This window comes from Tiliqua scincoides, chromosome 1, assembly GCF_035046505.1.
Source record: "Tiliqua scincoides isolate rTilSci1 chromosome 1, rTilSci1.hap2, whole genome shotgun sequence".
NCBI lineage: Eukaryota > Metazoa > Chordata > Lepidosauria > Squamata > Scincidae > Tiliqua > Tiliqua scincoides.
Window position 1 is genome coordinate 79,344,098 of NC_089821.1, and position 14,287 is coordinate 79,358,384.

Below are 14,287 nucleotides of genomic sequence, written 5' to 3' on the forward strand. Positions count from 1 at the left end.
GGGAGCAATAAGGAAAACTACCATCCCTGTTTTGTAAACTTCTAGCCTCATTCAGCCATCCTTTTAAAACAAGAATGGAGAACAATGACAACCACCTGCAGCAATAGCTTGTCATTTTGCAAGCCTTTCCATTTCTTATGTGGAGATAGAATGCTGTGCTAGTGGCATTTAAAAAGGGACTTGTGGGGCTTTTGCCTTCCTAGGCAGTTAAACTGAATTCTCACACTGTGGTGCCCTGTCCCACATAATGCGTTTCAGGGACACTGCCCCATGATGGAGTTGGTCATTTTTCCTCTTTCTTTTATGGTTAGATGGGTTTGCACATCAGGGAGGTGCATCGTCAGCAATGAAATCTTAATAATATGAAGCTGTTTCAAGTGAAGGTTCCTGAAATAGCAACACAGTGTAGGAGGTGACAGTAGGCTCTCAGCCTTTGGAAGAGTTTAAAATATATATCTATAAAACACTTTATGAACATTCCAGAAATGCAGTTACACATCAGGAGAGCACATGGCAAGCAAGGCCATAAAAACATGTTTTGAGAGCCAAGGGCAAGTGAGCTGTGCTGCTTGACACCAATAGCACCAATGGCATTATCAAATGAGTGCCTTGTCACCTACGCAACCACTTCCCATGCAGCATTCACCACAGCAAGAGGAAGGCTAATTGTATTAGAAATGGGGTGAGTCAGAGATAATATAGTGAACTGAGTCCTAGAAAAAAATGCAAGCTTCCCAAAACAAAAGGAACATGTTTACCAAGAAGGAAAGCACCTTGGTCTAGCATCAACTTCACATTATTTGTGCTAGACAAACAGCTGATTCGAGAAAACCTTACATTATTGTTGGGATGTACACTGACCAAGGCCAGCAAAGGGGCCTCAGGTTTGCTGTCGCACACAGTATCAACTTCCAGCAAATCACATATATCTGAAAGATCAACCAGACTGCTGAATGTCATTACTATTCAAGTAGTGCAAGTACCAACAGCAACAAAAAGGACAATTATATTCCTTTTACAGAGGCAATAAGAGGTGCTTTAAAGCAACAATACTCTGTCAGGCATATGTTGCAGTTGACTGTGTATTTCGAGGGCTTTCAGAATGTTGTCATAAACCCAAGCTGCAACTCTCCATGTCTTCATTACAATCATCGTTCAGCAATTCATTTTACAAGGAGTTAAACTTTACAACTTCAAAGTTCCCACTCACTGGAACTAGGAGAGGATGTTGCTCAAATTAAAATTTTCTTCACACATCTTGATAAATGAGAGGGAAAACTCAGCGTGAATGTCTAGTGACTTCAGTGAGAGCGGTGTCTGAGAAAGAACCTATATAATCAGGCACCATGGGAACTCAGCCTGACACCAAGGCCTGCTACAATTAAGGGGAGAAATTGCTCCGACTGTAGCAGGCTGTGAATCACAGAGAAGTCTGTGCCACACAAGGGTATATACAAGGGAATACAGGATGTGGTACACCACTTTTCCAAAGTTTCATTCAGTTTCTGAGTGGGTCAACATACCTCCTCATGTGGTCAATTGCCAGGGCAGATCATAAAGAAAGGAACCAACTCTCTCTCTCTCTCTCTCTCTCTCTCTCTCTCTCTCTCTCTCTCTCTCTCATCAGTTCAGGAAAAGACAAAACAAAACAAGAAATTTTGAGGATGATCTATGCCACTTTATACAACTATCAACAGAGAGAACTAGCTGTAAGAGGGATGACTGCCAGATATTACTGTGATGGGTGACTGCATTTGTGCCAACTGACTGAGAGCCCAATCTTGAGCTCTGAGCACAGGCCCTATGCTAATGCTGAGTGTCGCAAACAAGCCGTAAGGCATGACTGTAACACTCAGTGCCAGTCCATGCTGAGCCCAGTGCCAGCCAGAAGCTCACACATGCCACCAGGACCTAGGGATGAGTTCCGGGCAGCAGAGAGGTTAATCGGGGCAGGGGGGAGGCATTCCGAAGTAGAGGATGGTGGGACAAGTGAGGGAGTGGGTTGGGAAGGAGGGTGGGACCAATGGAGCTCTGCTTTGCCGGATCCAGAACCCCGCACCAGGCCTCTTGGCCCAACATGTGGCCTCTCAATTCTGCGATGGCAAAACAGCTGGCACAGACTTGAGTAGCCCCACAGCGGGGCCTGTCGCCTCCCCCTAAGTAGACACAGGTGGCTGCCTGGCACACTTAGGATACAGCAGTCAACATTCTGCTGCCGCTGCTCCGCTGGATACCAGGCAGCTCAGGATTGGGTTGTGACTTTACAACTTGGGAAAGAGCAATTATACCATTGTGACAACCACTCACTTGGCTATACTACCACCACCACCCATTTTACTTAACACCAGCAGTTACTATGGAGCACACAAAAGCATCTCTAACCATGGAAAACAAAATCTAAGGATTTACCCACAGTGACCGCAGCAGAGGGTCCTTCCACTCCTGCTGTGAACAAAACAGCTTCAGCTGGCATTGAAGAACTTTCTTGCACCATAACTATGATATGGGACTAGCCAGCCTATGACAACCATCATTCCTAGCGGCAGAGAAGACAGAATGGTGTTCCCTCAACACACTGATTTGCGAGACTCTCTTCTGTTTTATAAATTCTGCAACCTGTTTGGTTTTCCTTGTTTCTTTTCTTCTTAGCTTCCATTTCCCCATTGGAAGGTAATGTGCAGCTCAATCCTATACACATCTACTCAGAGGTAAGTCCCATTTTGCTCAATAGGTCTTGCACCCGACAAACTAAGTTTAGAATTATAGCCTTAAACTCCTTTTACTTTCCAAATGTTTTCATACTCTGCTCCTTCTTAATGCTCTCAGGTGGTTTATATCTCTATATTTTCCCATCAGTCTAGTGGTAATCTTCTTCTTATCAAACATAAAATCTCAGTTGTTTCTCATCTCTGTTTGCACGGTTTTTCTCTTGTTTTTCCTTATCTCTCTGGAATGCTCTGCCTGAGCACATCACCATAAGCCTTGGTTTTCAAATGGGTTTGAAGACACATTTGTTCTCCCAAGCCCTTAACTCTTTGTTCATTCATCTTCATTTCATATCCTAGTGTGCCCCTTCTGCTTCCTTACATTTTTGTCTATTAGACTGTAAGTCTGAGGAGAGGGCCTGCCTTAAAATGTATTTATTGTACACTGCTGTTTTGTGAGAGCACTTTAAAAATTATAGGTTGTTCCCATGCTCTCTGAATTTGTTGCCATGCCACTTTGTAATATTAAAAAAAAGGAAAACAATGTATATAAACAAACAAAGAAGGAGGAGGAGGGGGAGGAGGGTATGGTCTGGATCCAAAGATACCTTGTGGAAGGTGCTTACCACTCATGAAAGAGCCATTTTGCACCTTATGCAAGAAAAGCTATTGTTTCATTTTTGAAAGCACTTGTGCAACTTCCTGCACAACTGGAAGCTCTATTTGACAGCAAGAACCAGCACTATCTGTAATATATAGTCACAATTAACCGAGACATAGTGTATAAACTGGCATTGGAGGTTACCCAGGAGCTGGCCGAAGGCCCATCTGGCCAACCCCTGCAGCAGGCAGCCAAGCAACTCATGCTATCCCTACTTTGTTCTGCTCCCCATCCACAACAGGGCTTCCTCGGACCATTTGTGTACAGGGAGGGCAAGGAAAGAGATTGCTTAGGTGCACCTCCCACAGTGCTGCTGGAGTTCTGATAGGTATTCCTTCCTGTCCCTGTCAGGGAAAAGGAGTGGAGCAATCTGGAATGGTGCTGCCCAAGTTCTCCAAAACTGCATTGGGGGGGGGGGAATGCCTGTGTGTGTGTGTACATGCCGGGATGGGCCTAAAACCAGGCCTACCCCCAAGGTCTCCTCAGACCCTGGTACAAGCACTGAATGAATGTACTGGACTGCATTGCTACTAATGCAGCAGCACATTTGCTAGTGTACCACTGACATTAGTTTTAAATGCATCAAAAGACTATTTTTTTCTCAGCCAACAAACACCACTAGGTGTTCCACTAGCAGGTGGTTGTCAGTGTTCTCCGAAGTCAAGGACAGCTAACAACATACCCCGAAAGCATCTGCTTCAGAAGAATCAGAGAGCACTATAAGAACAATAAGTCAGGACTGCTCTGCAGTGCCCCCTGCCAGGCTTCTGTGGCCCATGTGCTCATTAATAATACAAGAAAGCTAAATAAGTAATACGTTACTGCCAGTTGCAATTTTCTCTTCTGGAAACACTCTCTTAATGAGAAAGGATTCCGCATGCAGGATTCATTTGTGCTCCCATGATCAAAAAGTGGAGATGAGAACATCTAATCCACTGATGAGACATCCTAGTTTTGAATAAAGTTGTAATTCTTTCGGAGAAGAGACGAGGCTCACACTTCGGATATAAGTTGCATTGTATTTTCAACACAGGAATGGAGTGGCAAAGTGTTTCTCAATGTTTGTCCTCCACTGGACCACTTCACATGGTCCACCTAATCAAAGTACCACCAGAAGTAACTGGCAATGACATTATTACCAGTTACTTCTGGGTTGGGAGGCCAGATGAGATGCAAGAAACATCAGTAGGAGGCTCAGGGTGAACTGGAGGGCTTTTTTGAGTGTGGAAAAGCAAGCTTTAGAGTGTCCTACCACTGATGGTTGCATTGCATTCCTGGTCCCACTGCTGGGTGGCAGGTGTCCAGGGGTCTCACAAGTACCACCAAACACCATAAAAAGATAAGAACATAAGAACAGCCCCGCTGGATCAGGCCGTAGACCCATCTAGTCCATCTTCCTGAATCTCACAGCGGCCCACCAAATGCCCCAGGGAGCACACAAGACAACAAGAGACCTGCATCCTAGTGCCATCCCTTCCATCTGGCATTCTGACATAGCCCATTTCTAAAATCAGGAGCTGGCACATACACATCATGGTTTGTAACCCGTAATGGATTTATCCTCCAGAATTTGGTCCAATCTCCTTTTAAAGGCATCTAGGCCAGATGCCATCAACACATCCTGTGGCAAGGAGTTCCACAGACCAATCACATGCTGAGTAAAGAAATATTTTCTTTTGTCTGTACTAACTCTCCCAACACTCAATTTCAGTGGATGAACCCTGGTTCTGGTGTTATGTGAGAGTCTAAAGAGCATCTCTCCATCCACTCTGTCCTTCCCGTGCATAATTTTGTATGTCTCAATCATGTGCCCCCTCAGGCGCCTCTTTTCTAGGCTGAAGAGGCCCGAACACCGTAGCCTTTCCTCATAAGGAACATGTCCCAACCCAGTAATCATCTCAGGGCACAATCCTAACCCACTTTCCAGCACCGACATAAGGGCACTGCAGCTCCGAGGTAAGGGAACAAGCATTCTCATACTTTGAAGAGGCCTCTGTGAGTGCCCCCCATCTGCAGGATGCAGCACACGTCCCATTGGCACAGCTATGCCAGTGCTGGAAAGTTGGTTAGGATTTGGACCTTAGTTGCTCTCTTTTGCACCTTTTCCACTATATCTCTTTGATGTCCTTTTTGAGATGCGGTGACCAAAACTGGACACAATACTCCAGGCCTTACCATCAATTTGTACAACAGCATTATAATATTAGCCGTTCTGTTCTCAATACCTTTTCCAATGATCGCAAGCATAGAATTGGCCTTTTTCACTGCCGCTGCACATTGGGTCGACACTTTCATCGACCTGTCCACCACCACCCCAAGATCTCTCTCCTGATCTGTCACAGACAGCTCAGAACCCATCAGCCTATATCGAAAGTTTTGATTTTTTGCCCCAATGTGCATGACTTTACACTTACTGACATTGAAGCGCATCTGCCATTTTGCTGCCCATTCTGTCAGTTTGAAGAGATCCTTCTGGAGCTCCTCACAATCGCTTTTGGTCTTCACCACTCGGAAAAGTTTGGCGTCATCTGCAAACTTAGGCACCTTGCTGCTCAACCCTGTGTCCAGGTCATTTATGAACAGGTTGAAAAGCAAAGGAAAACCTTTGGACCTCTCTCCATTGTGAAAATTGCCTATTGACACCCACTCTCTGTTTCCTGGTTGTAATGGAAGATCAGAAGATCATCAGGTGGATGATGCAGTGTTGACAGTGATCCCATGTTTTGACAGCTGTTTGACAGCTCTGGGAAGGGCAGGGCTGGCTCCACAGCTGTAATCAATCAAGGCCAATGGAGACTCTGGTGGACACCTGAGCTTCATTTGACCTTGATGAGACTTTGAATGGACTGAAGAGATGGCTCAGCTGAGCCTAACTTGGACTTCTCACAGCTGAGCTGGATTTGGATTTAACAAGGGGCTGCAGGATAAAAGGCAGCTTCAGAAGGAGCAAAGGGCTGGCCAAGCAGGATGCTGACCCAGCCGGAAGCTGACCAAGAATGCTACCTGACCCAGACCTACAGGAAGGGAGGACTGCCAGGACCCTGCTGGAGAAGACACGCTGCTGGAGAGGAGGAACTCTACTGCAGAAGACTGGACTGTGTTTTGGAGACCAGATTGGACTTGGACTGGAGGCTTCAGACATTACCCCCGGAGTTAAGTGGAGTTTTGGGGAGGGAAAGCCTCTGGACAAGAGGACTTGCAGGGAATGTCTGTGTTTGTAGCAATAAATTCTTGTTAATTGCTATAGATAAGAAGTTCTGTGTTTATTCCTTTGCACACCACAGCTGTTGTTCTTGGGAAAGGGGGTTGTTAATTAGCCAAAAAGCGGGCATTAAAAGGGAGTTGGGATATTTGGACGGGACAAATTGCCGTGGTCGGCAGGAGTCGAGAATTTGGCAGAACACTGGTCTTCAACCAGTTCCCAATCCATGAAAGGACCTGCCCTCTAATTCCCTGATGGTTGAGATTTTTCATTAGCCTTTGGTGAGGGACCGTGTTGAATGCCTTCTGAAAGTCCAGATCTATAATGTCTACGGGTTCTCCTACATCCACATGCTTGTGGACCTTTTTAAAGAATTCTAAAAGGTTCATGAGGCAAGACTGGCCCTTACAGAAACCATGCTGATTCTCCCTCAGCAAAGCTTGTTCATCTATGTGTTTTGAGATTCTACAATTTTTGAGACACCTCAAGTACCAATGGTGGTACCTGTACCACTGGCTGAAAAACACTGGTAGTAGCACACATGCAGCTTTCCAAACATTTGAAATCTGACTCCAGGTGCTAATGTGTGCATGGTGACCACTTTTGCCTGCATCCATGGAATAAGCTGAGCATCACCATGCTCCTGCACCTAGCTGGAAATCCAAGGAAACACAAGGATTCATCCTTCCTTATCACAGGGCTGGTGGAAAGTCCAGATATCAGTTCTAGTTCCCTCAGCATTCTCTCCAATGCTTGCCTACCTCCTTGCCATCATCTTCATCTTTCCTGTCATGTTGAGAGTGGGATGCCTCTCTCATATCCCTGAAGATTGTGTCTACGAAACAATCAGCATCTCAGCATCCCCATTTCATCTGCCTTGGCTCAGGGGAAGACACCTGCTTCCAGAGAGCCAAAAGCTCACTGTACCAAGCACAGACCCACTGCTTTTGTCCCACAGGAAGACAGGTATGCATGTGACATTCTGTAGTGCACTGGATAGCTCCTGCACCCCGACTCTCTTCCTGTTTTTCTAGTTAGTTCTGAGCGAGGCTTTGTGTACCCAGCCACTCTCCAGGCTCTAAGACAGCTTGAAAGAGGTTTTCAATCACCCCAATTGTCTCCTGCAGCGGTGGAAAGACAGAATATAAATATTTAAAACAAATAAATATTATGTGCACCTGAGCAGCATTGGATTGAAGCAATCATTGCTAGATTATCTGATGCAGAGTTCATAGTAGGATATAACAGGATATAAGATATAGCTGCATCCAGCCAGAAAGAGGTCTCACAATTACACGACAGAGGAAAAATAAGTAGCTAAAATTGCCTCATACAACTCCTAAATTTTTTTCATTTGAAAGGGCTTCAGACACAGAACCAGTACTCTCCTCTTCTTCTGAGTATCGTTATCCGTTCCACTATTATGAAGTCTCTCCAACTATTGTGATAATAGTTGGCAACTTTCAGTCTCGAAAGACTATGGTATCGGCTCTGAATGGTGGTTCTGGCACAGCGTCTAGTGTGGCTGAAAAGGCCAATTTGGGAGTGACAATCCCTTCCACACTGCGACCAAGTGCAGTCTGTCCCTGGTCTGTCTCCCTGGCTATGGGCCTTCCTTCTTTGCCTCTTTGCCTCAGACTGTTGGCAAAGTGTCTCTTCAAACTGGGAAAGGCCATGCTGCACAGCCTGCCTCCAAGCGGGCCGCTCAGAGGCCAGGGTTTCCCACCTGTTGAGGTCCACTCCTAAGGCCTTCAGATCTCTCTTGCAAATGTCCTTGTATCGTAGCTGTGGTCTACCTGTAGGGCGCTTTCCCTGCACGAGTTCTCCATAGCGGAGATCCCATTGTGATATGATGAGAGTAAAATGATGGGATGGCAATAAAATTCTTTGCTGTGATTTTAAAGTGAAAGGAGAATTTTTTTTTCCTTGTGACAAAAGTTTATTTTTTCTGAACAGGAAAGAAGGAATAAAAAGGAAAAAAAATGATTTAGGTGCTTTTAATGGTTGGCTAAATTAAAAGGTTTATTACAATGGAACATTAAAAGTTAAGAACAGCAGGAACAGTGGGCAGAATCAAATGAAAAGCAGAATATTCAAAAACCTCATCGGCTCAATAAACATGAAGCAATATAAATGTTTTAAAGCCTGACAGCTGTGCCATGCTGCAGTGACAGACTGGCCCCGTGAATTGTATATGGTAAAATCTTTTTTTAAAGCCCACACCACCTATAACAAAAATGGATCTCTACTCTATTTGCTGACATCCATCCAGCACCCATCCAAGCTTGTCCTGTCAGACCTTTCTCAAAAGTTCAGTGTTGAAAAGACAACAGAGCAGAAGGGAACAGTACTCCTCTAGGGTTGGCAAAGACATTGGTACATTTATGCATAGCTATATTTGCTATAGAACTAACAACAACCCTGTGAGGAGGAGGAAGAAGAAGAAAAGGAAAAAGCACCATTGCTGGTACTTTCCAAGCTGACTGGGCTCCTCACGGCAGTCACAGAACCACCAACTGCCTTGTGAGGGGAAGGGTACATGAAGATGCCAATGAGGTATAATTCCTCTACCACAGGCAACCTTTTCCACTGAAATGGTTTCCCAGTGGATTGATCTTCTGTATGGTTCTCTCTGGGAACCTTGTCAGCTAAAAGGCCGGGTACAAATTCTTTAATAAATAAATAAAATGTTTATGCCATGAACAGTCAATTTATCTCACAGCATAGAACAATACAGTGCAATCAGATTGTACTATGTGCCAGACCCATTGATCATGCAGATAATATCACATCCTCCACTGAAGCATGAAAATGGTTTTTTTTAAAGACAGTTACCAGGATTGTCAGATCTCTCCCCTCAGATGAGAATCCAGTTTCACTGTGGAAATGTCAAGACTGGCCAGTTATCTTCCTGTCCAAGTCAACCAGATAAATTCATACATGCTCATGACAAAGCGGCTGCATGAATGGGTTACCCCTTGAGTACAAATCACAACTGTGATTCGGAAGTGACACCACCATAACCACAAACTTTGAATTTATACTATGCTATGTGGACATAGGCGGCCTTCTCTAGAGCTCTAGATGTGGCTATTGCCTACCTCTGTGAGAAATCACCCAGAAGCCTGGGACGAACAGAAAGCAGAGTTCACATGAATCCAATCCAGTGCCACCATTAGGCATACACTTTGGAGGAGTCCCAGCTGAGGCTTCTGCTTACCCCAATATCACCCCTGATGAAAGCCTAGCACTGGGACCCACTTTTTAGAATGACAGTCTGTCAGGGCCCACCGGACGTGATGTCATTAACCTGAAACTGATATCATGGCCAGAAGTGACATCATCAAGCAGGAAAATTTTTAACACCCCCCCCCACCAACGACAAAATCAAATAAATTAAAAGTTTACCAAAAGTGCAAGTTTAAAGATTTATTTAAAATAAAGAACTCTCCTAACCTTCCCAAGCAGTGGCTGAACTGTTTTTAAAAAATTCCCAAAACATCCCAAAGACTGCAATCCTATCCATTGACTATCATTGTTAAAATCATTTATATAATAGCCTGTTAAAAGTACAGTAACATTTCCCCAAATGCAGTCACATACCATGGTAGCGCCAAGTCTAACGGATTAAATATATACATTGAAATGGATGGGAACCCACCTGAAATGGGCTTGCAACCCACCTAGTGGTCCCAACACACACGGCACAAGCCTAAGCAGGTCTACTCAGAAGTTCAATACTGTGTTCAATAGGACTTACTCCCAGGAAAGTGAGGTTAGCAACCACAGTTTAAGAAACACTTGTCCAGATGAAGCTTGCTCACTTCTTGAGTAACATGAAGGTTCACTCATGAAGCTTAAAGCCGGGCTTTACTTTGCTCCCATCTCCGTTTGGCTTGCCTTACTCTTTCCTGTATGGGAGCCAGAGCTAAAAGTAAGAGGCAAACAACTTTCTGCTCTGGGTTGAGACAGTCAGTGCCAGTTGCGAGCTCACAGCCCAATCCTGAGCTGCCTGTTGTGCCGCAACTGCCATGACGCCGAAATGGTTACACGGCATCCTGTGCACAACAGGGCAGCTGCCAGCGGCTCCCTGGGGGAAGGGGACTTTCATTCTCTCCCCCTGGGCAAGGGAAGTAGCCCCACAATGGGATCACTCAAGAGCCTCTGTGTCGGGCCCATGGTCCTGCCTCCCTCCTGCCAGCAAACCTCCTCCCCACGTTCCCCACCTCTCCGCCACCCCACAGTCCGCATGACCAGCATGTGGCGGAGCACTGGCAATCCACCAGCAGTAGCCCACTACTGGCGATGAGCTACCTCTGGCACTGGGTTGGCATTGAGGGCGGTGAACATGCTTTATGACATGTTTGCAACACTCACCACTGGCAAAGTGCTGGCAATATGAGTTCAAGATAGGGTTCTCAGATACTAGCAGCTATCCATATGGGGCAAGAGGGCCTAAAAACAAAGTCTGATACCTTTTCCTGGTTGCACAGTCTCAAATAAATAAATAAATAAATAAATGAATGAATGAATGAATGAATAGTCAAACCAAGAATTTAAAGCACAGAGTTTGCTCTTCACACAACTTCATATTACATCCAAATTGCATTTATTCCTAACACAAGTTCCACAAATAAGCAGGAGTTTACAGAAAATTTACTATAGGAGTGCTCCAAAGAGGCAGTCATTCTATTCTTGTTAAATCCACTTTGATATTAGCCTTTAAGTTATATGGCTGACATGGTTACGAAGAATCATTCATCACATTATGCTACTAAAATGCAACATTCATTATGGATAAGGATGGATTTATTTCCCACTGCAAATTCTGATAAAAACTCAACCAGGAACACTAAGTTGTTTTCTGAAATTATTACATTATATTTAATCAGGAGCAGTAGGTCATTATTTTATAGTATGTTATGGAATATGCAAATGTTTTGAAACTGCTGCTCACTGGGATAGTGGTGGTGGTGATTCTACTTCTTAGCCTGCTAGGATTGCCAATAAGTAGAGGTGTTTAAAAACTATTTACTGAGAAGCCCGTTGTGTTCAGTAAGATATAGGCTGCAAACCTAACTTACTCACCAGAAACAAACACCTCTACCAATAAGATAGGGGAGAAATAAGAATATCTCAATAATTAGGGAAAGACCAACCCTGTCACTTTGGATAAAAGACATAAGAAGCCTCTCTTTTCCAGCACTGTGGAACTGCTGTTTCCATTTCACAGTACTGGGTGGGAATTTCTATCAGTCACAGTCTTATTTATATCTTTTGGGCTACCCAAGGAAATCTCTAAATATGAATCATCTTCCCCTGTTTTGGACACCCAAAGTATAGAACACAGAATCACCACTACTGAAGAAAGGAAATTGAATAAGATCTCCTCTAGTTGCTTATTGAATTCAAGTACGCCCTATTTTTGTTCTCAATATGGAGAGTACACATCAGTAGAAAAATTTATCCAAGAGTTCATGGAGAGACACTTGTTATTAGCTTCCCTGCCTTAAATAGCATGAATAGATTTATTACTATGGAATTGCTTTACAACCTTGATGGGTGATCCAGGAGTTAACAAAAGACATTTAACATTCCTTGGTAGTTGGAAATCTCTCTTCTCTGGTATTGGAAGAAAGGTGACACTTAGCTAGTGAAAAGGGCAAGGAAATCATTTACAATGGGTTCATGAGTTACAGACATCCAAGTTACAGATGACTGTGTCTATGCAGGCACAGTCCGTCCATTGTGGTGCTTTTGCACAGGCGCAATAGCACTGGGCCAGAAAGAGTTAGCAGTTTCAACCCACATAGCTTCCAATTTCTAGACAGGTCTCCAGAACAGAACTAGATGAAGTTAGCTTCACTAGGGAATCTCTGGGTTGTAGCTGCTCTCTTTGGGAACCTGTTGCAGGATTTGGTCAGCTTTGGGAACCTGACTGCTTTAGGATTTGGTCAGCTACCAAAGTGCTCTAATTTTATGGTTGTAAATAAGCCAATGATGCCAGAACTCTGTAAGCATGTGCTCTCTTGCTCTTACTCCTCCCATAGCCAAATGAAACTAAATAGTTTAGTGCCACGTCACATATCTCACTGGTTAGCAAAATGATCAGCTGTGAATTAACTCCAAGAACTACAAAGCAGATGAAAAGGTGCTCCCAACTTTAGTGTGAACAATATCAATACAAGAAATACAGGCAACCAAGGATTCCCAGCAACAGATCAAACTTCTTAGGCTTGACCAAAAGATAATCTTAATTTTTTAATTAAAATTAAATATTTTATTAATGTGCTGAACTACATAAATAGCTCAAAGCTATTCAGTGTATTTCGTCATGTTAATAAAGTGACATCTAACTGTAATTTTAAAAATTAGGTTCCAAATGCTTTTCAGGTCTTCTTTTAATGCCTCCACACAGGTTGACCCAATTGCAGAAAGGCAGGAAAAGTTTTATTTCTCATTGAGTGTGAACTTCAGTCACCCGTGGTCGGTTATGGCTGTGGATTAGATAAGTGCTTTCCAAACTGCGAGTCGGGACCCACTGGTGGGTCGCAACCTGATTTTTGATGGATCGCCAAAGCGTGATGGAAAGATCAGATAACTAACTGCCTCAAGCCCTGAGGCTATTCAATAATCAGATACTGTTGAGTACGCAGAAGTGCCGCTGCTCCAGAGACCCAAGGTCAGGCAGTTGCTCCCAGGAAATAACAAGGCACAGATACGGCAGTGCACCACCACCAGATGTCCTTTTACTGAAGTACGTACAGTGTGTACAGTGCCAAGGTAGCAAAGCAAAACAAAACAGCAAAGATAGAACTTGCCACAATCTCCGATCACCAACTCCACCAACATAGCTTCCCGCAGACACTCCACTTAACATCTCCCATGCAGCAGCTTGTACAAGCCCCAATATATACTGGCACTGGCCAATGGGAAGCGGGGTATGATCTGGTGATACTATGACTCATAGTCCTGTGACATAGTATTACAGGCTATTGCATCATCTATACTGCGCCCTGTTGCATCAGCCAATCCCACAATGCAACAGGGCTATACTGTATGTATTCAGGCAAAGACATCAGGGCCTAGCCTTGCCCTATCCAGCCTGTAAATTGACATTGGCCTGGGGCATCTATCATAACAGATACTATAGCTGCTAATTACCCTGAAAAGAGCTCAGCTCCTGCAGTTTGCAAGATAGTTGTTACTGCCCTGCAATGAGCTAAGCTCTTGAAGTTTGCAAGCATATATAAATATAGGGAGATAAATGTTTTGAGGGTTTTTTCTGGTTATCATTACTAATAGATAAGTAAATAAATAAATTTAAAAGTGCTAAAAAGTTTGGGAACCACTGCATTAGATGCTTGCAACATTGTACAGTGATAACAAACCAGCAGAAGCATAGGAACATAGGTAGCTACCTTAATATAAGGTATAATACCTTAATAATACCTTAATTAATATAATACCTTAATAATAACCTGACTCAATATATTGGTCCATCTAGGTCAGTGTAGTCTATGACTGGAAACAGATCTCAGAGTTTGAGACAGGAGTCTTTCCCACCTGAATCTATGACTTTCTTTATGCAAAGCAAGTGCTCTGCCACTGAGCTACATTCATTCACCCGGTTGCTTCCCTTCCAACAAATATTCCTTATATGCTATGGGAATAGTTTACAAACCATAATGAATACAAGAAAAACTGGTACATTCCCCA

General features: G+C 43.9%; 1 protein-coding gene across 9 annotated transcripts in view; it reads right to left on the minus strand.

Moving 5' to 3' along the window:
- The window catches only part of SEMA5B (semaphorin 5B), a 443,759-nt gene that overhangs the window by 204,373 nt on the left and 225,099 nt on the right, over window positions 1-14,287 (minus strand). The gene's annotated exons all lie outside the window — the stretch shown is intronic.